Source organism: Pelobates fuscus, chromosome 3 (genome assembly GCF_036172605.1).
Source record: "Pelobates fuscus isolate aPelFus1 chromosome 3, aPelFus1.pri, whole genome shotgun sequence".
NCBI classification, from domain to species: Eukaryota; Metazoa; Chordata; class Amphibia; order Anura; family Pelobatidae; genus Pelobates; species Pelobates fuscus.
Window position 1 is genome coordinate 190775772 of NC_086319.1, and position 27305 is coordinate 190803076.

The following is a 27305-nucleotide window of genomic DNA, read 5'->3' on the forward strand; positions in this document are numbered from 1 at the left end:
TGCAGAACATGGCCTGCTGGGAATTTCCTTGTTCTGCAAGCAAGTAAATATTCAGCAAGTCTCTGGTTTAACGGGTTTTTACAGTACACAGAAGTTGATAGGTTATTCTAATGGAGCAGAATACTGTGTTCTGGACACCATTTCTCACAATACTTTACTTGATTGCAGAAGTGAGGAATGGAGTGTGGCATTTTATTATTCAATGGCAAAGACTGCACACACCTATGGTATTAGAATGCAGAGAGAGTTAGTATTTAGCATTCTGGGCAAAATAAGCAGCTTGAGATATGTTAGCGTGCACCCTCTTGTCCTCACATGATTTGCCCCTTATATAGCATTGCACACACTTTACCCAGAAATTCTTTTTATTTTTAAGTTGTTTTATCCATCTTTGGATGTTGTGAGCTTATTAGATGCAGGACAATTTTAAAACTAAAATAACCAGTATTATCACTTTTATAGGGTGTTGGCTGTTTAGTATCCACCCACTGTTTATAATTGCTACACATTTGTCTTGCCCACTCAGACCTGAAACTGCTGATGTGCTAACCGGGGTGGATCTCCCGGTATTCTGTAACAAAGAACTTTAACAATCATACAGGTAACTTCTTTAGAATTCATCATTTATATTTTATAGTTTTTAGCATATAGTGTGCACTTTATTACTCTGATACATCATTGTTCCTACACTGGTAGCTATGGAAAAAAAAAAAACATTTCTCTTCAGCTGAAAGAATGTTTCACCTTCTCATGATCTTTACCAGGTTATGTTTCAAGTGGAAATTAGAATCCAAAATCAATATGGGACGATTGCAGATATTTTCTTGCAGGTAATATTATTCTACTGAGACTTTTTTTTTTCACAGCATCCAAGATTCTTGCAATGCATCTGCTCCAACCAATGACACATTGGTATCTTGGATAGTAGAATAGTATTACAATTAATGTTGGGATATTGATGTTATGGCGTTTAGACTATTTAATGTCCCTGCAGTACCATTAACAATGACAGAAAAGGCAACGTATGTTTTAGGATGGATAACTGGTTGGCATACCTAAACTTCACAAGACTTATGGATGAAAATGGCAACAAAACTGCACTGTAGCCTTTTTGCAACAATAATAGGAATCATTTACATAATATTTAAATTTATCACAGTGGCAAAATTTAATTTAGTCTAAGTGCATGACCGTCTTATCGGCACTGTACTGTAGAGCTGCTACACTCAGAACATTATCCTTGGCTACCATTGGATGGAGCTCTGTTCAAGGGGAACCACAACCCCTTCAGCCCCCCAGACTCGATCAACACAACATAAAGAATGGGCAAAACGGCAAATGCAGTGCAGATGATTTATTAAGAGGCTAGCAGCCACACAATATTTGCTATCAGTCACTTTAGTATTAATAATCTATTGCACACTGGTGTAAACTTTTAACAAGTTTATATATTCCAATCAAAGCAGTACTATACAGTAATAGGCTAAAGTTAGCAAAGCAAATATGTTGATGCAATTTCAATGTAACTGATGATGATAGTAACAGTTAATTTACATTAAATTAACAAAAGAACACGATTGTCACCAAAACAACTTTAGCTTAATGAAGCAGTTTTTGTGTATAGTCCATGCCTCTGAAGTCTCACTCTTGGTTTTATTTTCAATCAGATGTTAATTTAATTTAGAATCATTTATCTTCTGCTCTGTAAATTGAACTTTAATCATACGCAGAAGGCTCTTACAAAGTCTAGTAAGGTATTAACAGTGCAGCGAAAATTCTATATTAAACAGACAGTGCAATAAAGGAAGATCTCACTTTACAGGAAGAGTTTAGGGAGACATTGCACGTTTCATGCAGGGAGTTGTGACTAGGGCTACATAAGTGATTTAAAACCTAAATGGCAGATAACTGAGCAGTGAGACTGCAGAGGCATGATCAATACACCAAAACCGTGTCATTAAGTTAAAGGTGTTTTCAGTGACTACAGTACCCCTTTAAGAAGAAAGTTCCAGGTCTTGAACTGTTAATATTGACTCCTGGAATACCAACTTATTTTTTGTAATTGCTTTATTTAATTCAGGAATAGTTACAATTGTATAGGCCTTTATTTCTCAGCAGTTCTTGGGTTATTCAGCCTATTTCTATGAACTATTTTCCATCATTAGTATATAGAAGTAGACCCAGCTGTTAATATAATTTTTCTGCTTACTAGGCTGTGTTTGTAGAAGACAGAGGGCCGAACCAATGTCTTCTGGGCACCATAGGTGAACTGGTTGCCTGTAATCCCCACATCACAATAACCCCAGTGTGATGGCTGTGCAAGGGACCTTCTAAGAGCTGTCACGTTTTGCAAACAGTTTAAAAGTGAGTTAGTGCACTAATATATATATATATATATATATATATATATATATATATATATAAATAAAAATCCACACAAGGATAAATCATGCATGTTAATCTGGTATCACCCTAATGTATATCATAATTATATATATATATATATATACACACACACATACAGTCTCCAATTAGTCCAAAAATTGTACAGTCCAAGAATTAAATGGGTGTTCCCCTTCTGAATCTTCAAGCCTTCTTGGGGTTAAGAGTCAAATTGCAATCTTGTTAACATGCACTTGTAGTAAAATTCTTGCAATGTGACAGGTTCTAATTTGGATTCTTAGAGACAAAAGAAATATATCATCCAATTGTGCAGTACTGAATCAGCAGGGATTGGGACACTCCCACTATGTACTCCACTAACCTGGTGCAGGGACTTAAACCTGCCCCACAGTATATCACATAACCAAGTCTAAAGCACTCCAGTGTATTCCACAACCTTATTAGTATAAACAGCTTCAAATTCCAATATAAGTTAAAAGCAGTATAGCTGGCTCACATTTCCATGGGTTTCTCCTGGAATCACCATATACTGGTGTTCTTGCTCGATCTTCCTCCTCCCTGAACGCCAGATATGTAATAATTTCGGCACCACATGACTTAGACGTTTTGCCCCGTGTGGGCTTTCGCAAAGTTTGTATATGCCGAGTGCTGGTCTTGATGAAATACCTCCTCCCCCTCATGGTGATTGGTGGTCTGCAGCGCTGCCAGCTCCATGTAATACATTCTAAAGTGCTTTATTCAAACATTTGGACAAATCTAGCCCTTCACAAATATATCGATGTGAAAACATTATATATTAAGATTAATATATTAATATTAAGATACAATTCCCTATATGTGTAATTATATCCTCACCTCAATGTGAGAACTATTGGTAATATGAATGCTACACATCCATATAGCATATTAATCATTTATAGCAATTAGCAACAATTTCTTCAAAGGGTGCTTCTGTTATAATATAGGGGTCTTGCTGGGTTGATACAAATATTAAATCCTGATTTATTTATTAAAGGAATACACCTATTAAAAATAAAAAAAAATATAAACATTATATATATATATATAGGTGAATACTAAATCATGGAGGATTCTATAGGCTACTAAAATTATATAGTAAACATTAATAAAATTTCACACTAGAAATATGGTCAATACCCTATATATAGAACTATACCTAAAACATACACAAAATCAAATTCAATATGTCGATAAAATTATATTAATCTAAGAAATATATTGAGTTTATTATTTATTTATTCAATATTTAAACCATGGGGTGTTATGGCTCCAAGTCTAAACATCCATTGCATCTCCAGAATAACCAACTTTCTAGTGTAATCCGCTCCTCTTTTATCCTTATTTACTTTCTCTATTCCACAAAATAATAATTGATTGGGGTCCATTTGGTGTTTCAACTTGAAGTGTGCAGAAACACTGTGGCCCTCGTAGCCTCTTTTTATGTTGTATATATGTATCTTCAATTGCCGTTCTGTTCGTCCAATATACTTTAATCCACATGTGCAGTACATCAAATATATAACTCCTCTTGTGTTGCACGTAATCACATCTTGAATCTTAAACTTTTCTCCAGTGTTGTGTGATATAAGTTCTGTACACTTTTTATTGGTTCTTGCACTTGTTTGACATGCGTTGCAGGTTCCACATTTATAGAAACCTCTTCCTAAATGAAATTAAAACCTCTTCATACTCCTTTGGTCTTCTGGTAGTTGGCATCGATTTCAAGTTGGATGCCCCTCTGAAGACTATCTTTGGTTTTTCTGGTAGGATGTTATGGACTAGTTCATCTCGTCTTACTATCGGCCACCATTTATTTATGATCTTCTTAATCTGTTGTGTTTGATCAAGGGATTTCCATTTCTTCTTCTGTTAAAACATCTTATTTCTATATTCAAGAAGATCATTCCTTTCCATTTTAATAACCTCATCCAGTGTTATTTCTAAATTATCCTTCTCATATTCCTTATCCAAGAACCTTTCATTTAAAAAATTGGTCTGATATCTAAAATTGTCAACTTTCGTACAATTCCTTTTAATCCTTGTGAATTGGGATCTTTGGGATGTTGACAAGCCACTGATGATAGTGGCAACTTGTATTAAGAATGTTATTGTTGACATCTACCTTTTTAAAAAATGTCTTTGTCTTCAAATTCCCTTGATCAATAAAAATTTCCAAACCTAAAAATTCTACTTTGACACTAGTGTATTTTGCCTTCAATGTAATCCTCCAACTGTTCTGGTTCAGAAATTCTAAAAAGTTCTTTAAATCTTCTTCAGGTCCATTCCAAATAAAAAAAAAAACATGTCATTAATGTACTGCTTATAGGTAACTAGGTTTGCACTCCAGCCATGTTCTACACATACAAACTCATCTTCCCAACTAGACATAAAGAGGTTCGCATAGCTGAATGCAAACCTCGTTCTCATACCGGTAGCGACATTCTGAATAAAATATTGTTCTTCAAATGTAAAACATTTTGGACTAGTAGGAGACTGATTTAGATATATATATATATATATATGTCTGATATGCATTAGGGAAATACCAGATTAACAGGCATGATTTATCCATTTGCGGAGTGATATTCTCCATAAGTCCAATATTAAGTTTTTAATTAATGGTTTTATATATTAGTGCGCTAACTCAGTTCTATACTATTGGATTTTTATTCTTTTGTATAGGGGAGGACTGGAGGATAGCTGCACTGGTTGTGTTATTGGTTAAAGATATATAATTTAAGCACCTCAGATTAAAAGTTTTTAGACTTTTTGCAAATACCTGATGCAACAGAATCACAGGCACTGATGCACCCTAGGTGACCACTTGGTTTGGCACCCTAGTGACTGTCTTCCCTGTGATATGTCTTGGGGAGATACATTGTGTCCCGCCCCGGTGGGTGAGCAAGTTAGAACAAGGTTGGCTGCTCTATTGATTTACAAAAATACTTTGCATACTATTTTTTTTCTTGCAGGTTTCTGCTAAAACACAAAACATAAGAAAATGTCTGCTGTAATGAAATGTAAGTAGAAATAATAATTGGCTAGGTGTGTTCAAATATGGAGTGATGTAAATAATTTATCTGATCTGAAAATGTGTTTTGGAAGTACCCAGTTGTCTAAAATGTGCTAAGAGGCTTAAACCCAGACTCAGAAAAACAGCCTCAGTACCAGTCCATTATCCTTCCTCCTCCAAACTTTATATCAGGCACTATGCATTCCTGTGGGTACTGTTTTCTTGGCGTCTACCACACCCAGATGTTGCTAAAAGTATATAGAAGCATGATTCATCACTCTGGAAAACAACACCAGTGGTGTTTTGCTTTATACTACATCAGCCAACACTTAGCATTGAACTGAATGAGAAACTTCTGTATAGCCCCTATTCCGGGCTCCATCTAACCCCTGAACTAGGTTTCTACCTAAAGCCACCATTATGGTTAATTTTTCTCTGGGTGTGGTTGAACCAACTGAATTTACTAATTAGTTGGGGTGTTCACATACTGTCGGCCATGTAGCTGGCCATGTAGTGTATGGTATTTACTCCATTATAAAACAACCTGATTATTAGATGCCCACCCCCTCTTACCACCCAAATTTTGGATCTTGTTAAAAAAAAAAAAGAAAAGGCTTAAATATAAGACTACCCTATGAGAAAAAGTCAAATACACACTGACACACATGCAGATACAAAGTCACACATAATTACATACGTGCACATACAGTCACACTGAATGACACATATGCAGACACACATGCACACATACAGACACACAGCACACACAGATACACAGGCACAAAGAAACACAGATACACATATACAGACACACAGTTAGATACACAAACACATACACACATAGATAGATACACACACCTATGCAGACACACAGGCACACATATGCACCCAGATAGATATACAGACACACATATATGCACACAGATAGATACACCTGGACTGTGGCATGCCGGAGGGGGATCCATGGCAAAACTCCCATGGAAAATTACATAGTTGATGCAGAGTCTGGTTTTAATCCATAAAGGGCATAAATCACCTAACATTCCTAAATTGTTTGGAATAACCTGCTTTAAAACATCAGGTATGATGTTGTATCGATCAGGTAGTGTAAGGGTTACGCCCGCTTCACAGTGACAGACCAAACTCCCCGTTTAACGCACCGCAAACAGTCCATTTGCACAACCGCAAACTCCCCATTTGCACAAGGTTGGATACCAAGCTAGCCATGTCCCGTTCCTTGTCCTCACTGATGTCATTGAAGGTCTCTTCCTCCACCCAGCCACGTACAACACCAAGGGTCCCCGAAAGGTGACAACAAGCCCCCTGTATTTTTTTTTTTAAAATGTACACTACTGTTACACCAGATATGAGTTGCACTGGTGTGACACTGTGCCCTGGCAGGCCCTGAAACGCACACGTGTGAAGGAAACTGACTGCTATTATATTACAGTCAAAAAGTTTTTGTTTTTTTTTAAATGCAAGCTATTGTGACACCAGATATGAGTGGTGGCACTGGGACCACCTTAAAAATATTGGATATCACTAAAAATCATGATCACTATATACTTTCTCTACAAACCTCTAAAACGAACCAAACTACTCATCCATCCGCTATACCACTTTATCCCACCTAGAACTAGTGCCCAGTTAAAATACTTGACTCTTACTTACCCACACACAGTCATGCCACACACATTTTACCACTACTCTCACTGAATCCCTCTGACTACGGCTAAATTCATCTTCTACATCAGAACACTACTCCTAAGATTGGGTTGTATCCATGTCTCGGGTCTTTCATTTAGAATAGGGGCAGCTTCGGTCTCCTTCAACACGGACACTCCAGTGCATATTATTAAAATATTGGGCAGATGGAAATCCTCAGTCTACAACCGATATATTCCTCATCTCGAGAAAGAAATGAGGAAAGCTTTTAAAAGTTTGGCTTTGTAAATTTGATGCAATAAGTGTGTTTTTCTTTAATACCTTTTCACCCTCTTTGCATGAACCCGATTTACATATATTACTAATATGTTTCTCAACATATATATTATATTATTCACTCACTCACTCAATCACTCTCTGGGCCGGCCTAAGACATCATGCTGCCTGGGTCCAACGATGGGGGATAATGTATAATAAACACAGGTTACTGGCTAATAAACACAGGTTACTGGCTATGGGAGGATAATGTATAATAAACACAGGTTACTGGCTATGGGGAGGATAATGTATAATAAACACAGGTTACTGGCTATGGGGGGGATAATGTATAATAAGCACAGGTTACTGGCTATAGGGGGGATAATGTATAATAAACACAGGTTACTGGCTATGGGAGGGATAATGTATAATAAACACAGGTTACTGGCTATGGGAGGGATAATGTATAATAAACACAGGTTACTGGCTATGGGAGGATAATGTATAATAAGCACAGGTTACTGGTTGTGGGGGGATAATGTATAATAAGCACAGGTTACTGGCTATGGGGGACAATGCATAATAAACACAGGTTACTGGCTATGGAGGATAATGTATAATAAACACAGGTTACTGGCTATGGAGGATAATGCATAATAAGCACAGGTTACTGGCTATGGGAGGATAATGTATAATAAACACAGGTTACTGGCTATGGGAGGATACTGTATAATAAACACAGGTTACTGGCTATGGGGGGATAATGTATAATAAACACAGGTTACTGGCTATGGGGGAAAATTTATAATAAACACAGGTTACTGGCTATGGAGGATAATGTATAATAAACACAAACATAAAAAATAATAATACAAAAAGAAAAAAAAATGAATGCAGCTTCAGAATTATTCTAAATTGCATGCTGTCTAGGAGGTGGGAGGGTCTGGGAGGGAGGGTCTGCTGCTGATTGGCTGGAATGTGTCTGCTGACTGTGAGGTACAGGGTCAAAGTTTACTCAATGATGACGAATAGGGGGTGGACCGAACATTGCATATGTTCGCCATCCGTGGCGAACGCGAACACACTATGCTCGCCAGGAACCATTCGTCAGCGAACCGTTCGGGACATCACTAATGACAGGGTTAAGGTCCACACTCTCACTCCACATTTAGAAACTGAGTCACTGCCGTGTAATGCAAGATCACCAGAAGGTCTGAGGTCTGATTATAAGACGAGGTCCTTTATTCAGATTTTTTTAGTATTTTTAAAAAAAAAAATTAAACCTCATCTTATAATTGAGCAAATGCGGTATGTCTTAAAATAAGAGACAAGTAAAAGTACAACACATTAAGAGATTCTTTATAAAACGTGAAGTATAAAACATATTTTGGAAAGTGAGATTTATAATTACTATATAATTTTGGTATGCAAGATTTGGGTTTTAAAAACATTGACATACCAGATTTATGCACAACCTGAGGATTGTTTTTTTTTTGTTTTTTTTTTTTGTTTTTTTTTTTAAATTCTAACCTAGCGGTTCCCAAACTGTGTGCCGCGGTACCCTAGGGCGCCGCACAAAGTTTCCCCGGTGCTATAATTATAGCATTTCTGCTGAACAGGTGCCCGGTCGGGTGCCATGATCCTTTAAGACCGTGACCAGGCGCCTGTAATGTCGACTGGCTGGGAGCATCATTTTTGCTAAACAGGTGCCCAATCGGGTGCCATGATCCTTTAAGACCGCGACCAGGCACCTGTAATGTCGGCTGGCTGGGCGCATCATGCAGAGAGACAGCGCGGGAGGGAGAGGAGGCAGCCGAAGTATGAGGGGAGCAGAGCACAAAGAGCTCCAGACCCCCCCACTCACACAAGCAGCAGCAAGACTCCAAGCCACCCTCCTGGACACGCAGGAGGGTGGCTGGAGATATAAAAAAATATCACTTGTGTGTGTATGTGGGTAAGTGTGTTGATGTGTATGAGTGTGTCAGGGTGTGAATCTGTGTGTGTGTATATTTATATATATGTCTGTGTGTGCACACACATCTGTGTGTTAGGGTGTGTGTTTTTAAGTCAGAGTGTGTATGTATCAATGTTTGTGTGTATATGTTGGTGTGTATCTATGTGTGTGTATGTATTTGTCTGTGTCTATATGAATTTGTGTGTATGTATCTGTGTGTTAATGTGCATGAATATCTGTGTAGGTTTGTATGTATGTATGTATGTATGTGGTAGTGTAAGTGCATACATCCAAGCAGTCAAACACCAGCACAACATACAAGCACACTCCTGCAATCTAACACAAACATTGCATACAAACACACCCCTGCACTCAAACTCCAAAAGGATATACAAACACATCCCTTCACTTAAACACAAATACTTCACACAAATGTACATCCGCATTTAAAAGTGAACATTACATTCAGACACACCCCTGCAGTCAAACGCAAACATTACATACAAACACACCCCTGTATTAAAACACTAAAACTATATACAAGCACCTCTTCAAACACCAACACTGTACATTACACTATAGCACCAGTAAATGCCGCAGTGCTGTACAGATATACAACCTAGAAATCTTTACTTGGGGTGCCTTGGAAAAATATTGAAATATTAAGGGCGCCTTGAACCTAAAATGTTTGGGAGTGTCAGGGTACCTGAAGCCTCTACCTCTGAGAGAGGTAGAGACTTAGACGTCCATCCGTCCGGACGGGCTGTTTCCTCTGTGCCTCGCGGTCCATCCGGTCACGTAAACGCCGGCCGCGAGGGACTCACTTGCTTTTCTAGCATGACGTCCGGAAACCGACGTCATGACGCCAATCCGGAACGACCTGTCACTCAATCCTTCAGAGACTAATCAGGACTCGTCAGAGGCGTGTCTACCCTTCCCAGCCAGGGTATTTAAACTTACTTCTCCCATTTGCTCATTGCCCTGTCGTGGTTCTAGTCTGCCTAGTCACACAGTGCTCTTGTATTTCTGTTATCCCTTTGGTTCTGACCCGGCTTGTTTTACTTACTCTGTTTATCTCTGTTACCCTTGACCCGGCTTGTTCCTCGCTTACCTGTCTTCTCGTTCCCTCGACCTCGGCTTGTCTTTGACTATTCTCTATATTCTCCGTACGTTAGTCCGGCCATTCTAAGGTCCGGTATACGTATCCTGTACCTGTTTGTACTCTGCGTGTTGGATCCCTGTCCCGATCCTGACAGGGAGCCCCTGTTCTAACCAGTTTTTATTTTTTTTAATTACATTGCATGCCTCCGTCTCAGGGTAAAGCCAGAGTGTATTTGAGTGTAGAGTAATTTGAGCCCTGCCATGAGTTTGTATAGTATTATGAAAATTATTTCCAAGCTCTTGTGCGCAGTAACAGATAAGTTCTACTTAAAGGAACACTCCAGGCAAACTCAAGACACAAAAAATTCAAATTGTTTTCATACTTAACATAATTTTCTTTTCCTGGCTGTGATGGACCGCTGGCACTCTGACTGAGAACCTCTGCCAATCGATGCTCCTAGTGCTTGCTGAGGACTCCAAGCACTCCACCAGACACCATAAGTACTGCAGACCCCACTTCCAGCGATGCAGCTGCGCCGGGGTCTTGCCGTCCTTCACCCACCCTGGACCCAAGGCCAGGATCCAGCTTCCAGTGGGCAGACCTCTCTTCCTCCAGAGAGCGTAGCAGGAACAAGAACAGCTCTTACAAAAGCTTACCCTGGGGAGTAAAGTGTGATTATAGCAATCCCCAGAGTGTAGTTATCCCATCCCCCAAGCATGAGCCAAGGCTTCAAGAAAGGGTCAAGCAGGTCTGTTTAATGCGCACAAAATGACTTTCTTTTATACAGGTTTTCAGGCCAGAGGCACACCCCCTGGACCTGGTGGTAAACTTTGACAAAAACCAATGGGAACACTAATTAACAAAATAACACTCCCACATACACAGTAAAATCCCTCCCCTCTATCCTGGAGATAATTGGCTTAAGGGGAATCTCCAGTGCCAGGAAAACAATCCGTTTTCCTGGCACTGGAGGTACCCTCTCCCTCCCAATCCCCCTTCAGTCACTTACCTGAGGCAGCGACGATGTCCCTCGTCGCTGTCTCCTCCTCTGCGCCGCTTCTCCTACTGTCTCTGTTGGCCGGTGGGCGAGACTGATCCCGCCCACCGGCTGCGGAGACCTTTTGCGCATGCGCGGCAATGCCTAGTCCCGTTTCATAAAAAAACTGCAATAATTACACTTTCAGGGGTTAGGAGTAGTGGGAGTTGGCACCCAGACCACTCCAATGAGCAGAAGTAGTCTGGGTGCCTGGAGTGTCCCTTTAAGGCACTGCAGTAAACTCAATTATCTCCAGGTACAGAAAATATCTCCATTTTATACTAACAGTAAAAATACATAAAAATACATAATTCCTATTATATTCCACAGAACCCCCACCTTTAACCTATCACCAGATAGCTTGGATGTGAGCGTCCAATATAGGTGAACAGCGCTCAGATCACACGAACAGAGTAAATTTGCCATGGGGTAGAAGTTTAGCAAGGGCTGATGAGAGATTGAGGAGGGACAAAGCAGCCAGTTTAAACTGGTCTGGCAGTGTCCCTGGGACAACACCCTGCTGGAGAACAACGGGACAGGAAAAGGGGGAGGGGAAGTGGCACATTCTCCCATGGAATCAAAGGTGCAGAATTGTGCCAGTTCCAATTAAAGGGCCAGAACAGTCTTTTAAATACCTATAAGTGCAAATAGTGTTTTTAACTTGCAAAGTCTCCCAGGGACCATAGTCACATGGCAAGAGGCTGGCAATTAGTCCTCTCCAGGCACAAGTGGCGAAGGGCACTGGCTATTTTCCATGGCAGCATCACCACTGCGTTAGCTCCTTTCTTCCGCTGTTAAGACAGGAATAAGTAACATAAATGTCAGGTATATAATTACTTCCCCTTCCAGCACTCTCTAGTCTAATTATAAAGTTGACCAAATAATATAACAAAGGGCGGGCCTTGATGCTGCCATGGAAAATAGCAAGGAAAAGAAAATTACGGTAAGTATGAAAACTAACCATGGCAGTATCAGCACTGGTCAATACCAAAGCTTACTGAAATGGTGAAACATAATAACTGTATGGAGACCCAAATATAAGCACAAATATAAGAAACATTAAGAACATAAGGAAAAGTGCCCTCAGCACTCCTTCACCAAATCAGATAGAATTCCAAAATATGTCCAGCTTATAATGTTTAACAGCTTGATTTTAGATGCTCGTGTTGCAACTTTGCAGATGCTGTGAATAGAAACATCAGCCTAGAATGCCCATGAGTCCCTATTGCCCTGATTTGTATGATTTTTGTATGAACAGGATGTTTCTGAAGCTTGTATGCCGTAGAAATAACTTCTGAAGTCCACCTTCCTAGAGTATTCAATAAGCTCTCACTGTCCCTGAAAGTTTTTTCAGAAGATAAAGCATTAACTTTACAAATTCTTTTGGCTGAAGTGGTAAGAATCAGAAACAGTGTTTTCCAAACCAAAAAATTTCTGTGGAACCCTCGGTTTGAAAAGGACTTCCTGTAAGGGCTTGAAAAACTAGAGGAAGGTTCCAAGATGGAACATAGTTTTTTTTTTTTTTTGTAAATCTGTTTTATTAGTGTCAGCAAAGTCAAGGTGGAACAGGACTCGCAGGTCCCAAAAGACATATCACGGTCTACAATAGCATGGGCATCATTCAGCAGTGTATGAAGCATGACTTGTGGGTATGCTCTCGGGCTCGCAGGCCCACAATGTTGCCGGACACGCAGGTCCCTCATATTTTCTTGAGTTACAGCTATGGGTGTTTAATTAACCAAAGTTTTCCATTTACCGGGGCGGTAACCTGATCATAGGCGTTGGGGCTGTAATTTTTCCAGTATCTGTTCAGTCCCCCTGTTGCTGTTTATGTGACGGAGTGACTCAGTCAGTTGTTGGTGTTTGCCTATTTATGGTGATGCTAGTATGTGTGGGCCTTCTTATGTTGTTGCGTGTCCACAGTTCTATCAGAAGATGTAATGTCTGGTTCATCTGCTTATCTTTAACGTGTGCTTCAAGCCTCCTGGCTGCTCGCCCCCCTCCCCCGTCCTGCGACGTTGTGTAATGGAAGTTTCGTATTTTCTACCTTTATTTTCTACTTTGTCATGTGCCTGGGTACATATGTGTATATATATCGTGTTGTCTCGTGTTTGATTTTTAGTTTATTTGCTATTATTTCTGCTGTCTGTCAACATGTGTTTCTTATGCGTGTTGCTTCTTTGTGTGTTCCTTGGTTGCTACAATTGTTATGTGTTTTCCATCGTGGAGTTCGTGTCTCTCTATTTTGTTTGTGATATACATCAGCGTCTAGTGTAAGTGTCCCCCTGTTCTTCTCATTCCTTCATGTTATGTGTGTGCAGGGTTCTTCCCTCCTCTTGGGTCAGGAGGGGGTGAGGGGGGGGGGGGTAGGAAGGAAGGGATGGAGGGCATTTATTTCTCCCTGTGGCGCGCCCTGGCCCCCTCCCGTGCTCGTCTCGGCCCTCCCTGTCGGACGCTCTCCTATTGTGTCATGTCTTCGGCATTGTACAGTATCCAGGGTGTCCATAGCACTGTGTGTTTTTCCTCCCTGCCCATTGTTTCTGCTATTTTGGCTTCTGCCCTTCTTATGTCTTCCACTTTATTCTTCCATTGTTCCAGTGTGGGTGTATGTTCTTCCCTCCAGTGTGCTGGGATTAGGGATTTAGCCGCATTCAGCAGGTGTCTCAGGATTGACTTTTTGTATGAGGGTATGGGTCGGTCCGTGTGGTGTATGAGGGCCGCTCCCATTGTCAGGTCTGTGGGGTCTCCTAGGATATGTCTTATTTCCCTTTCAATGTTCCCCCAGTACGGTTTAATTTTGTCACAATCCCACCAGATGTGTTTCAGGGTTCCTGGTCCTTCTCCGCATCTCCAGCAGATGTTCGGAATGGTTGGCGCGTAGCGGTTTATCAGGGATGGCGTGCGATACCAGTGCGTGATAAGTTTATAGTTTACCTCCTGATAGTGGGAGCTAGTGGAGCTTTTGTGTTGCAATATTAGGATCTTTTCCCACTGAGCGTCAGTGAAGGGTTCCCCCGTCCATTCCTCCCACTGCCTTTTGTAAAATGTGTTTTCCGTTCTATGTCCTGTCAGTATGTTTTGGTATATCGTGGAGACCCTCCCTTCGGTCTCCGTTGGCTGGGTGCAGAGGTTTTCGAACCAAGTGATGTCCCTGTGTACTTTCGCTCTATGTGGTAGATTGTGGTAGTAGTGAGTCAGTTGGGCGTAATGAAATTGGTGCATTAGTGTGCATGGTCTCTCCGCTAGTATGTCTCGCAGTGATTTCACACCGTGTTGCTTAGAGTCTCATATATAGGTATGTATCCGTCTCGGTGTTCCATCGGCCAAGCCGTCGGTGGTAGACTGTCTCCGAGGTTGGGGTTATACGTGATCGGTATCATTGGGCTAGGTTTGAGAGAGAACTGTCGTCCTTTCCTCAATACGTTCCAGTGTTTCAGGGTTTGTGTGAGTGGGGAATCCTCCCCAATATTATGTGAGCGTCTGCCTCTCTGTGCCAAATCAGTGTGTGCAGTTTTTTCTCAGTGGATTCCCTCCAGAGCGTTACCCATCTTCTGTCGGGTGCGTCCGTGTGAAGTTCCTTGAGCCTCTGCAGAACCGTGGCCTGGTGATATTTTCTAATGTCGGGTAGGGCTAATCCCCCCCAGCTTCTCGGTAGGCAAAGCTTATGCGGGCCTTCTCCCCTCTCCAAATATATTGCGTGATTGCTGTTTTGAGTGTCCTGAAGAATGTCTGTGGTATTGCCTGTGGGGCCGTGTGAAATATGTAGAGTAGCCTAGGTAAGATGTTCATTTTTATCACTGAGATCCTCCCTAGCCAAGATATGTGGGGGTAGTGCCACCTTTTGAGATCCCCTAGAATGGTCTTCAGTAGGGGTATGTGGTTTTGGGCGTAGATGTCCTTTGCCTCTCGTGTGACCCACAACCCGAGATACTTCATTCGGTCCGGGCACCAGTGAAAAGGGTATTGCCTTCTTCCTCAGGGGCGGTGACGTTTAAGATTTCACATTTCGTTAAGTTCAATTTAAGTCCAGACAAGCGTCCGTATGTTTCGAATTCCGTCATTAACTGTGTGATGGAGGTTAGTGGATTTTCGAGGAAAAATAGCATGTCATCGGCATAAGCGGCTACTTTGTGTTTGTGTGTTCTGTGTCTAAAACCCGTTATCCTTCCATTATTTGGAACATAGTTTTTAATAAGAGATCTGATGTGCATAATGGCTTCAAAGGGATTCTAAAATGTTAGGAATACAAATGTGTATTCCTAACACTATAGTGCCTTCTGGTCCTCCCTCCCTCTTGGCATGTAAAGGGTTTTAAAAAAAATCTTTATTTATTCACCCAATTCCAACTCCAATGTTCCCCGGGACTGGGTTCTCCAATTCCAGCTCCAATGTCCCGGTCTTCTCTATCGTCAACTGGCGGAAGAGCAGGACTAATGCACTTGCACATGTGCGGCGATCACCGCCATCAAATTAGGCCCTACCCATAGGAAAGCATTGTGTCACCAAGTGTGAGGATGTCCAGCCTCATATAGGTGACCTAGAGTTTAATTAACAGCCACTAGAAGCAGTCTTAGTCCTGGAAGGTAATCACTGCCATTTCTATAAAACTACAATACGTTGCAGGACTAAGTGGGACAGCAACATTACACCCAGACCACTTCAAATATGATGTGATACATTATGCAGCTTTGCTTGCTGATTGCTCACTGTGTGGTTTAGCAAAATGAATAGCTAAATGGATGAAGTTACATTTTCTTGTAAATATTTTAGTGTTTGGAAAAGACAACGACGACAAAGATAAGAAGGACAAAGACAAAAAGCAGGACGGTGAAAAGAAAGACAAGAAAGATAAAAAGAAAAAGAAAGACAAGAAGGTAAAATTAATGTATTGCTTTGTGCATAGACAGTTGAAAGGTCAGCTAAAGCAAAGAGCCTAAAGGAGATTTATACATTCTGATAAATACCACCCTTTTTCTTCAAATCCTGCCAGCCACCTTTCCAAGAGTTGGGACACTGATCAGATAACCATGGCATTTTAAACACAAAAATACAAAATGGTGGCCTACGGAAGATCTTTTAAACTAAGCAGTCGGACCCCTAAGACTCCAACAAATCAACCTCCATCTGTGATAAAATGTAAAAAAAAAAAAAAAAAAACTTTACTGAACTATTGTTAAAAACAAATATCTGTAGGTGACAGAAAATGAGAGAGGCCACCATACCATGCACTTTGCCAAAGTTTTTTTGCCAAGTACAAGAAACTAATCAGATTGTTTTCTCTCTCCCCACACCCCGATATTCTAGATGGTATGCGTTTTTAATGATGGATCAATAAAGATACAATTCTTTACACAGGTAGAAACTGATACACTTGTTCAAAAGTTCAGTTCACCTGAATCAAATGTCTTTAAATCCACACCTGGGCGAATCGAATATCCAGGATTTACTTGTGGAATCTTTTTCACTGAATGAGACTCCACAGGTAAATCCTGAATGATCGCTTCATGTGGTCTAGATTTAAAGGCATTGGATTTGGACAAACAGTCCAAAACAAACTTTTTGCACAAGTCAAAAAAATCTGATTATAGGGTGCCCAGAATTTGGTGTCTGACTCCTTAGTTTAAGATTCCATTATGGGGGAAGTAACTTTGTGTGGAGTTTCCATGTGACTGGCAACTATTTGACTGGTTCTAAAGGTATGATAGATTTATTGTTCTATAGCCCTGCATATTGAGCCCTCCAGGTTATTGTAAGAGGTCTTGCTAGATAGCTGAATTCTAACTGAAGTTTCATTCTTATTGCATTGTGTGCAGATGTACCATAAGTGTAAGGAAACCTAGGATATCCAATCCTCATTCGGTAGTTTCCTCCCGAACCGCCAGAGCATCAGTGATTATAGCTCTCCGTTCGGTAGATGAAATAAACAAAATCCATACGAACACAATAGCTTTACAAGATGATTCCCTTAATAAAGCATACGAATCCCAAACATCAGCCGAAGTCAAGAAGAAGGGTACAACAGAACTCCCTTTTAATGACCACGCACTGGCTTTTATGCAAGTCCCCATGCAAGGGGACATCCCACAGGGAGTAACACAGTACAATCATTTACAGGAAAACCGTAAAACACTCCCAGCACAAACATACAATTCGCTCCCCTAGTCCTGGAGATAATCAAGTCTGATAAAGTAATAACTTGATCATCTCCAGGCAGAAAAATTACAATTTCCCTCAATATTCAGAACACCCCTTTAGGCATGTGGTATCCCCACAATACGTCCCCTGATAGCCCCGATCTGGTTGACCAACATATTCAAATTTCACCCAGATCGGTTCAGGGATTCTCAAAAAGTATGGAAGTCTTTTGTGACCGGCTAACCACGAGGTGGCTGCCCAAAATAGTTCCAGGAGTTTGGGTAGTTTTGCCGGTTAAGGCAAAAAACGAATAATTCCACGAATGGATTCTCCTGGCAGCGATTGTTCCCCTCATTCGAATGCACAAAAGTACTGAACAGCGCTCTTCTAGCTGTTCGGGAAATAAAGATCCAGCGTTCGCTTCGATTTTAGTTCCAGACACTCGACGACCAAGTCCCGCTGCCTTTGTTCGCATGAGAAAAGATGGCCGGTGTTTTCTCAGCCACGTGGCGTTCGGTAGTACGAAGGCCGGCCACACAGATAGAGGGTTCAATTGATGCATTCTTTGAAGTTTAACGAGCCAGGGGGGTGGTCTCTGTTCGGTAGTTGCATCTACCGAATGAATAGGGAAGAAATATTGCACATAAAAAATGGATTTCTTCACAATAAGCATATACTGTAAATTGTGCAAGAAATGCCTATAATGTCAATCATAAATGATGGATTACTAATGTCAGTGGGAGTACATTGGAAAGCTCGGCAGCTAATTTTGCTTGTTTTGCTTTCATTTATATTTTCAGTGGCTATTCATGACTATTCAAAGGCTATTCAAAGTTATTTATACTTTTTATCTTTTACTCAAATTCATATATTTACTCCCTTCTTTATATCATTTGAAATCATCAGATATTTATTTTATAATAAATGTGCTATATTTATTTAAAAAAACTAAAAAACTCTAGTGCTGACAGGTTCATATATGTTAATTTTGCATAAGAGAAATGCAGTTATGAGCAGTGGGATAAGTCAGTCATTAGGCATCCACTTGCAGTATCTCAAAGTCATAGGTTTCCAGCAAGGTTAACTTAGTGTTTCATCCGGCTCAAGAACATGAGCACCGTTAATGGCTATCTGTCAATTTTCTGGAAATTAGACTAATAAATAAAACATTGAAACATCACCTATAACTTGTATTAACCTTTTTTATCGGGAGAAGCACTGTTTTTTTGTTTTTTTTTTAAATATGCATTAAACATTTAGAAACGTAGGCCAGTCTAGGGCACAATTTGCATTGAAAAAGGAGAAACAGAGAGAAGAGGAGAAATGAAACATTTTATGTTTTCTGTATGCTGCCTGCCAGGTGCAAAAGATGAAGCTTATAACACTGATTAACATGGAGCTATAGCATCACCCAATTGCAGGATAAAGGGGTGTAGATTTCTAGTGATAAGTAAACATAAACATAACATTTCAAAATGCTGCGAAGTAACAGTTTGCATTTCAGTTGGGGAATAATAACATATTGATCCCAGGATTGACTTAGAAAATATCAGCTAAATGTATCTATCCTGATAAAATACCTGGATATTATAAATATATGTAGAAATAATGGTATATGCCTTTGTGGCCCTGCAATTTATTGCAGTCTGGGATCATGTAAATGCCAGTTTGAACTCTAATTCTGTTTTTGCTGCAAATGTTACACAGACAGTAACCCTTATTTAGGGAACAAACAAGACTCCATACGCAGCAACACCCCAGTCAACATGAATTATGATCTATTATTATTATAAAAAAGCATTGCATATATTTACTTGTAAATTATTATAATTTGAGAAACACAAACTGAGTAGATGTGTGTATGTAAAAAGAGGGGTGGCTGAAAAAAAAACACACAAGGGGACTTAAGAGACATACAAGGGACAGGGAGGGGGACTGAAGAGTCACAAAATGAATAGGGAGGGAGGTGGCCTGGAGATCAAAACAAGGGGTAGTAAGGGGCTGGAGAGACATATGAGGAGTAGAAAGGTGTGCTAAGCAGACGGGGGCAGGTGTGAGGGGGTGCTAGAGAGGCATACAAAAAAAAAGCATTCTAATGCCAAGGTACCCCAACTTTGTCTTAAGAACATATTTAGACGGAGGAGTGAAAATGAGCAGTCAGTATTTTTTTGTTTCAGTTTGAGTATTATGTATTAGTTTACATTTCTTGTATACAGTTACTTTAGAACACACCAGTGTTTAGGTACACTTGTATTATGATAGGTAAAATATATATATATATATATATATTTAAAGACAATTACTTTATTTACCTTATAAATGTGTTTCCTATGCAACTAGGTAAGATTGGTGCCTTGTATAAACAAAAGGGCTGTTTTTTTCTTCTTACTATTAGTTTCTGGAGAGCAAAAAACGAGTTGCAAGAGTATTCTGAGAACAGACAGCAGCTGAAATAGCCTGCCCTTCGGTGGGTCCCCGCTCAGAACTCAAGCTGGTTTTAGCTCATCTTGTGCCATTACAGAGAGAACATATCTGAAGCATATCAGACTGGTCCCACCCATACGGGTAGTCCAGATCCGAAATGCCAGCAAGTTCTCTCTGCACAAGAGATACAGCAACCCCAGACGATCGTTTCAGCCTTGTTAGGCATCATCAGTGAGGCATAGCTGATATCTCTCTAGGCACCGTGAGCAAGGGGTCCACATCTGGATTACCCTTTAAACTTATGCAGAGCAAAAAACGGGTCGCAAGAGTATTCTGAGAACGGACAGCAGCTGAAATAGCCTGCCCTTCAGTGGGTCCCCGCTCAGAACTCAAGCTGGTTTTAGCTCATCTTGTGCCATTACAGAGAGAACATATCTGAAGCATATCAGACTGGTCCCACCCATACGGGCAGTCCAGATCCGAAATGCCAGCAAGTTCTCTCTGCACGAGAGATACAGCAACCCCAGACGATCGTTTCAGCCTTGTTAGGCATCATCAGTGAGGCATAGTTTCTACTGATCTGTGTGTATTGTGGTCAGTGACAATGATATGGATTCTGTTTACTAAGCGAGAAAACACATTATTCATTTCACATAGGTTATTTTTTCCCCTCATATATTTCCCTCAGGCTTATTATCTGGTTTCTCAACAAGCGACAGTAAAATAAAACGATTGTAAAATTATACTATGTCTACACATAAAGGGTAATAATGGTAACAGGAGTAATGCTAAGCTAATTAAAATAAACATGTACCCGTGACACCCTGCCTATGTAATATAAACTATACACAAAAAGAACAACTGAATATTACTATACTTATATAACTCCAATATAGTCAACAGAGCTGTGCATTGGGATGCAATGGAGCATTAAACATTATATTAAAATAATCCATTGCAATTCCACCCCAGCTAATAAAAGTAAAGAAAAAATACTAAATGTGGGTGGGCCAAAAATGAGCAAGTTGTGGATAGGAGAACAGTGAAAGCAGTTGTGCACCATGGGTAATTGTCATGCTACCACGTGATAATACTGTGGTTATACCACATGCCAGCCATATAAAACCAAAGGCTGTAGAAAGCAGCACTGTTACTGTAGTATCCCTCTGGTAATGGATGTAGGTTACATTACGTCATGCTAGGCAAGTGCATATTGTACCTTACATTTTAAATAATCCATCCATGAACAGTCATACCTTGTCTTGCTATATTGCATATGAGTACGTGTGAATTAATTGTGTGCTTGCGGTAACATTAACTGTATTTAACATGGTTCAAACAGTAGAAATCAATAAATAACTCAATACTATTTTTTTATTGTGTGTTTAAAAGGAATAGCCTAGTTGGGTAATTTATTTGGAAGGTAAATTAATCGTAACCTGTTTTCCTCATTCCTAGGATGGAAGCAAGTCAGACTCCAGTTCCAGTTCAGACAGTGACTCTGATGTAAGATTGTATTGCAACTAGTAATTCATCATGCCTGATTGCCTTTCTATTTCTGCTGCCTGCTTTCCTGCAAGATATATGTTGACAGTAGTGAAAGCAAAAATGGACCGTTCTGTTTTCTTCATTGTAACTACATTGTTACTTGTGTCTGTTCATTTATATTTCATTCAATGTATAACCGTTTTGTTGTATCTCTATTATTATCATCTGTCTACTCTATTACACCATTTATTTACTGATATATGTATGTCCAGATTCAAAAAAGACTATACATTTTAGAATGAGTGCAATAAACAGTGCTAATGGTCCTCCATTTCATAAAATAGCCATATAAACATTGACCTAGGAATACAAGGAGGCAGTTGTCTGGACCATGGGATGATGACTTTGTAGGAAAGGGAGGTTTCATACTATAAGGGGTTGATTAGCTATCTATAATGATGTCATATGTTGTTGAGACAGATTTATAGTGGAGGAGTGAGGAGTTCTGCTCTAAAAAATGGTCTAACGTAATCAATTTGAGCCTCCTACCCCACAAATTCCACACAATGGAAACCAGTAAAACTAGAGGGCACACTCCATTGGCAATTCCTCCCCTTTTATATTACCTCCCTTTTTATGGTAAAGGCAGATTGGAAATGTTAATGTTTTTAGAAACATTCTTGGAACATTATTCATAAACAGCGGTTGCCATTTTGTAAAATATTTTTGATTCAGGTGAAAACAGACTGTATTAATCAGGTGCAAAATAACATATCTCAGTGCTTGTACACTGGGTTTGAATAACTTCAAAAATGTGCTCACCTTTACATACAGATCTATTGTGGATAATATTTAAAAGAACACTATAGCGTATATAGTGTACCCATATAACGTCCCCAAAACGTTTCCAATAAAAAATTAATTACATTAAAATGTTACTCACCCTTTTCAGGCACCAAGCGCTAGTGCCTCCTGCAAAGATGATCAATAAAATGCTCATACAGGATTGTTGTTTTCAATAATTTCCTGTGAGCTCCCATGTCATGTGTCCATGTTTTACTCTGTGACCAAAGAGGAACCCACTAGGACAGCCACTGGAGGTGGATTTAACCTTGCTATGCATTCATTGCAGTTTCTAAACAAAATGCAATGTTTTACATTTCAGGGTTAAAACAACAGGGCCATTGCACCCAGACCACTTCATTGAGATGAAGTGATCTGGGTGACTTTAGTGGTCCTTTAAATTAGCAATGATGGCAAATTCATGCTCTGCCTTGCCCTGTTGCACATTTGCATGTTCATAGCTTGGTGTCTCCCCTCTAATGGAGGTTACCCCTTATGTCTGTATGTATATTGCATGATCCTCAGTCACCTTTGACCTCAAACAGAAATGCTACTTTGGACTTACAGATACAGATTGCTGTTGCCAGACAACAGAGAAAGATTGAGATCCCGTAGGGCCCTAAGCTGGTTCCCATAGGGATGGTGAACGTGGCCAAGCAAATACACTGTCTGGTGTCCCTGTTTAGCCCCTGTGTACTAGGTGCCAACTAAGGTCACCTTATCTTTATGACCACATAATCTAGAGGTACTGTAATCCATGTCCCCACAGTGTATCATCTATACTGTACCCAGACAGGCTATCATATATACATATTTATTAATTATTTATATATCATTTTATATATATATATATATATATATATATATATATATATATATATATATATATCTAGATTCCCAATCTTATGTATCTTCTTTTTCTTTGAATATTTCACAGGGAGGAAAGAAGAAAAAAGACAAGAAATAGAAACCCAGGGATAGAAGAAACCAGATTTCACCCATGAAGAAACGCCTCCATAGAGAGGGCGTACCTGCATGCATATTAAGTTTTTGCAGGGATTATAATTGGATAGACTGTATTCTGTGATTTAAGTTTTTATGAATAAAATGTAGAAGTCATTTTTACTTTTGCAGTAGTTTGCTGTGTCTTGTGCACTGTAAGCAATGTTCATCTTTTTTGGTGGGGGGGAGGGCACGATTCGCAAAATCATTCAGTTTTAGTGAATATAGAACAGAAAATCTATGCTATAAAGTTCTCCTTCAATCTAACTATTAAACTAATTAAAGAGAGCCGATCACCTCCTGCTTTATCACTCCTATTCTTTATAATGCACAGTATATTCTAAAAATAAATTAATGACATTTAACATGTTGTTACTAAAAATATCCCTCTTGCAACTCACAAGTGGATGCAGGTGATGGTGTGCAAAATTGCTTGATGCCTAAATGACCAGTCAGTAAACATATACCCATATATCCAAGTGCTGAAGAACTAAACTCCCAATCTCCCACAATGCTTTGCCAGCCTTAAGATCATCTGTCATACTATATTAAAATATGATGGCTTTGTATAATTAGTTTACATTATTAAAACTCCCAGTAATGTTTGATATGTAGGAGTATCACAGAGCTCTCCTGCAATGCAACTATATAGTGTTTAAGTCTATCACAGAGCTCCACACCAATAAAACTCAGTGATGTACAGATTACATGAATGTATCACAAAGCTCCTCTGAGTTTGAATATGATCTGTATTGGTTGTGTGTGTTTGACTGAGTGGATTAGTGCTCTCTTTCAGGGCTGTGGCTTAAATTTTAACTGCACTGTGCTATTGAGTGTAGGCAGGGCCGGCCATAGGGGTGTGCGAGCTGTGCGGCCGCACAGGGCGCCATGGAGCAGGGGGCGCCCTGCGGCCGCATAGCTCACACGGCAGGGGCGTATTAGCCGCGAGGCAAACAAGACAAATGCCTTGGGCGGCATTTTCCAGGGGGCGGCAAAAAAAGCCGCCCCCAAATGCCCAAGGCAAATGTCTTGTTAGCCTTGCGGCTAACAAACATGCCAGCGGGCTGCTGGGCGGTCGGGCGGCGCTGGTGGGCAGGCTGGCGAGGGAGCACTTCCTCTGAGCTGTCTGCTCAGCTCCCTCGCGCGCCGCAGAGTGAGGCTGGGAGCCGGAATATGACGTCATATTCCGGCTCCCAGCCTCACTCTGAGGCGCGCAAGGGAGCTGAGCAGACAGCTCAGAGGAAGTGCTCCCTCGCCAGCCGCCCGCAAGCCAGCGCCGCCCACCCAGCACCGCTCGCCCAGCAGCCACTGGACCACCAGGGAGGAATAGACACCCCCCCCCCCAGCATTCCCAAAGGTAAGGAGGCTGGGGAGGTGTTTAAATAAATCTTTAAAAATGTGTTAATGTGGGTGAGTGTGTGTGTGTCTGTTAGTGTGTGTCTGTGTCTGTTAGTGTGTGTGTCTGTTAGTGTGTGTCTGTTAGTGTGTGTCTGTTAGTGTGTTTGCCTGTGAGTGTGTGTGTGTGTGTGTGTGTCTGACTGTGTGTGTGTGGCTGTCTGCCTGTGTGTGTGTGACTATTTGCCTATGTGTGTGTGTGTGTGTGACTGTCTGCGTGTGTGACTGTCTGCGTGTGTGTGTGTGTGAGACTGTCTGTCTGTGTGTGTGTGACTGTCTGTGTGTGGCTGTCTGCCTGTGTGTGTGGCTGTCTGCCTGTGTTTGTGTGGCTGTCTGCCAGTGTGTGTTTGACTGTTTGTCTGTGTGTGTGTGTGTGTGTGGCTGTTTGCCTCTGTGTGTGTGGCTGTCTGCCTGTGTGTTTGTGTGTGGCTGTCTGTGTGTGACTGCCGGCCTGTGTGTGTGGCTGTCTGCCTGTGTGTGTTTGTGTGTGTGTGTGTGTGTGTGGCTGTCTGCCTGTGTGTGTGTGTGTGTTTGTGTGTGTGACTGCCTATGTGTGACTGTCTGGGCAGACTAGATGGGCCGAATGGTTCTTATCTGCCGTCACATTCTATGTCTGTGTGTGTGTTTGTGTGTGGCTGTCTGTGTATGACTGCCTGAGTGTGTTTGTGTGTGTGTATATGGCTGTCTGCCTGTGTGTGTGTGTGTGTGACAGGGTGTGTGGGAAGGGGGAAGGAGTGGGGGAGGGTGGGACGGGAAGGGGGGGCGCTGTGAAGATTTTTCGCACAGGGCGCCCAAATGCCTAAGGCCGGCCCTGAGTGTAGGCATGCTGTTGCAGCCTCTGTTAACTGCTAAACAGGATTTCCAGGACATACTGCTTAAGGACTATCTCCCATAACCTTGAATTAAAGGATGACTATAGGGTCAGGAACACAAACATGTATTCCTGACCCTATAGTATATAACCCACCATTTAGGTGGCTGTTCCCAACCCTTAACACCCCTATAAAAGTCTAAAACTCACCTTATTTCCAGCGCCGCGCGGGTCCCGGGGTGGATATGATAGAAACATTTAAATACATAAAGGGAATCAACATAGTAAAGGAGGAGACTATATTTAAAAGAAGAAAAACTACCACAACAAGAGGACATAGTCTTAAATTAGAGGGACAAAGGTTTAAAAATAATATCAGGAAGTATTACTTTACTGAGAGGGTAGTGGATGCATGGAATAGCCTTCCAGCTGAAGTGGTAGAGGTTAACACAGTAAAGGAGTTTAAGCATGCGTGGGATAGGCATAAGGCTAGCCTAACTATAAGATAAGGCCAGGGACTAATGAAAGTATTTAGAAAATTGGGCAGACTAGATGGGCCGAATGGTTCTTATCCCCTGTCACATTCTATGTTTCTATGTTTCTATCTACTTTTTTGGGTGAGCCCCAATTCTGTGTCATACAAGTTGCCACTATAGAAGATTCCCTGGCTAACCCTGTGGAATTTCAGGTCATGATACAAGCAGCAGTGGCGGCACTCATGGAGAAAACACTCTCAAATATGCTGTCAGGGAGGGGGGCGGTCCCCTCACCGGTAAAGGCCACCAGACGAGCTCACTGCAGAGTGGACTCTGATGCCTTGAATGTTTCCGCTAAGGGGTCTCCCCATCATAGCAAGTGCCACTAGAATGGCAAAGGGACTTGACCGTTATGGTCTAAGGACAAAGACCCCGCCAAAGGCAGATCGGGATCTGACGACGACGACGAGGGGTTCGGAATCCACATATGGCTCCACATTTGTATGCAAGACTTTTCTGGGAGAGCCCTAGATGGCTGAGGGTGACAATACCTTGCACACTACTGCCCAATAAGGCACGGAAGCGATCCTGGATCCTACTGGTCAATAGCTGTTTAATACACACAACATCCGTCACCCACGTTCGGGAGACTGGTCACCTCCCGAACACCTGGCCAACTTTATGCACCTGCAGCTTTGCTAGCCTCTGGGTAAAGATGTCCGTAACCGCTTGTGGTCAGACTGCCCACGCAAGGGAGTCAGGAGAGGATTAAGAGTCACCCAAGACAAATTGCTGGACTCTATTGGCCCCCTCTCAAGGATAAAATACCTGACGTTACCAGCACCATCCGGGAATAGTCTCACGATATAGTCTCACGATATATCTCACGAAATGTTTCTGTTTTGTCTGAGACACCAATGTTTGCCTCTCCTCTGAGAAGGGTGTAGCAGCACTCCTCTGTATTTTGATGTAAAGTTGGTGGATCTAGGTGCCAAAACATTGGGCCTCCGGGCACAAAGCACGTTCTTCGAGGAGGCATTCCTGAGAGAGCCTATTACACATGTTAATGTTCTCACATTCCTCATCAAGATCCAAAACTCAAGAAGGAAGGTGTTCCATGGTAATCTCTCTAGGGGGGTGTTCAGCAGGGCTGGTCGACAGCGGGGCCATGTCGTCAACTGCTTCAGACCATCAGACCCCTGTACCTCGCTATCACATCTTTTTTACCCAAAGTGGGTGGGAGACAACCCTTCTGGTACTCCAGGTAATTGGACGAAGG

The 27305-nt window shown here is 41.2% G+C and overlaps 1 long non-coding RNA gene across 1 annotated transcript; it reads left to right on the top strand.

Annotated features, from left to right (window-relative positions):
* Positions 1 to 151: 151 nt before the first annotated feature.
* Positions 152 to 23379, top strand: LOC134600989 (uncharacterized). The gene is made up of 6 exons (XR_010090393.1): positions 152 to 246; positions 527 to 601; positions 5397 to 5444; positions 16223 to 16326; positions 21470 to 21517; positions 23280 to 23379. It is a non-coding gene; the product is annotated as an uncharacterized LOC134600989 (long non-coding RNA).
* The last annotated feature ends 3926 nt before the right edge of the window (positions 23380 to 27305 follow it).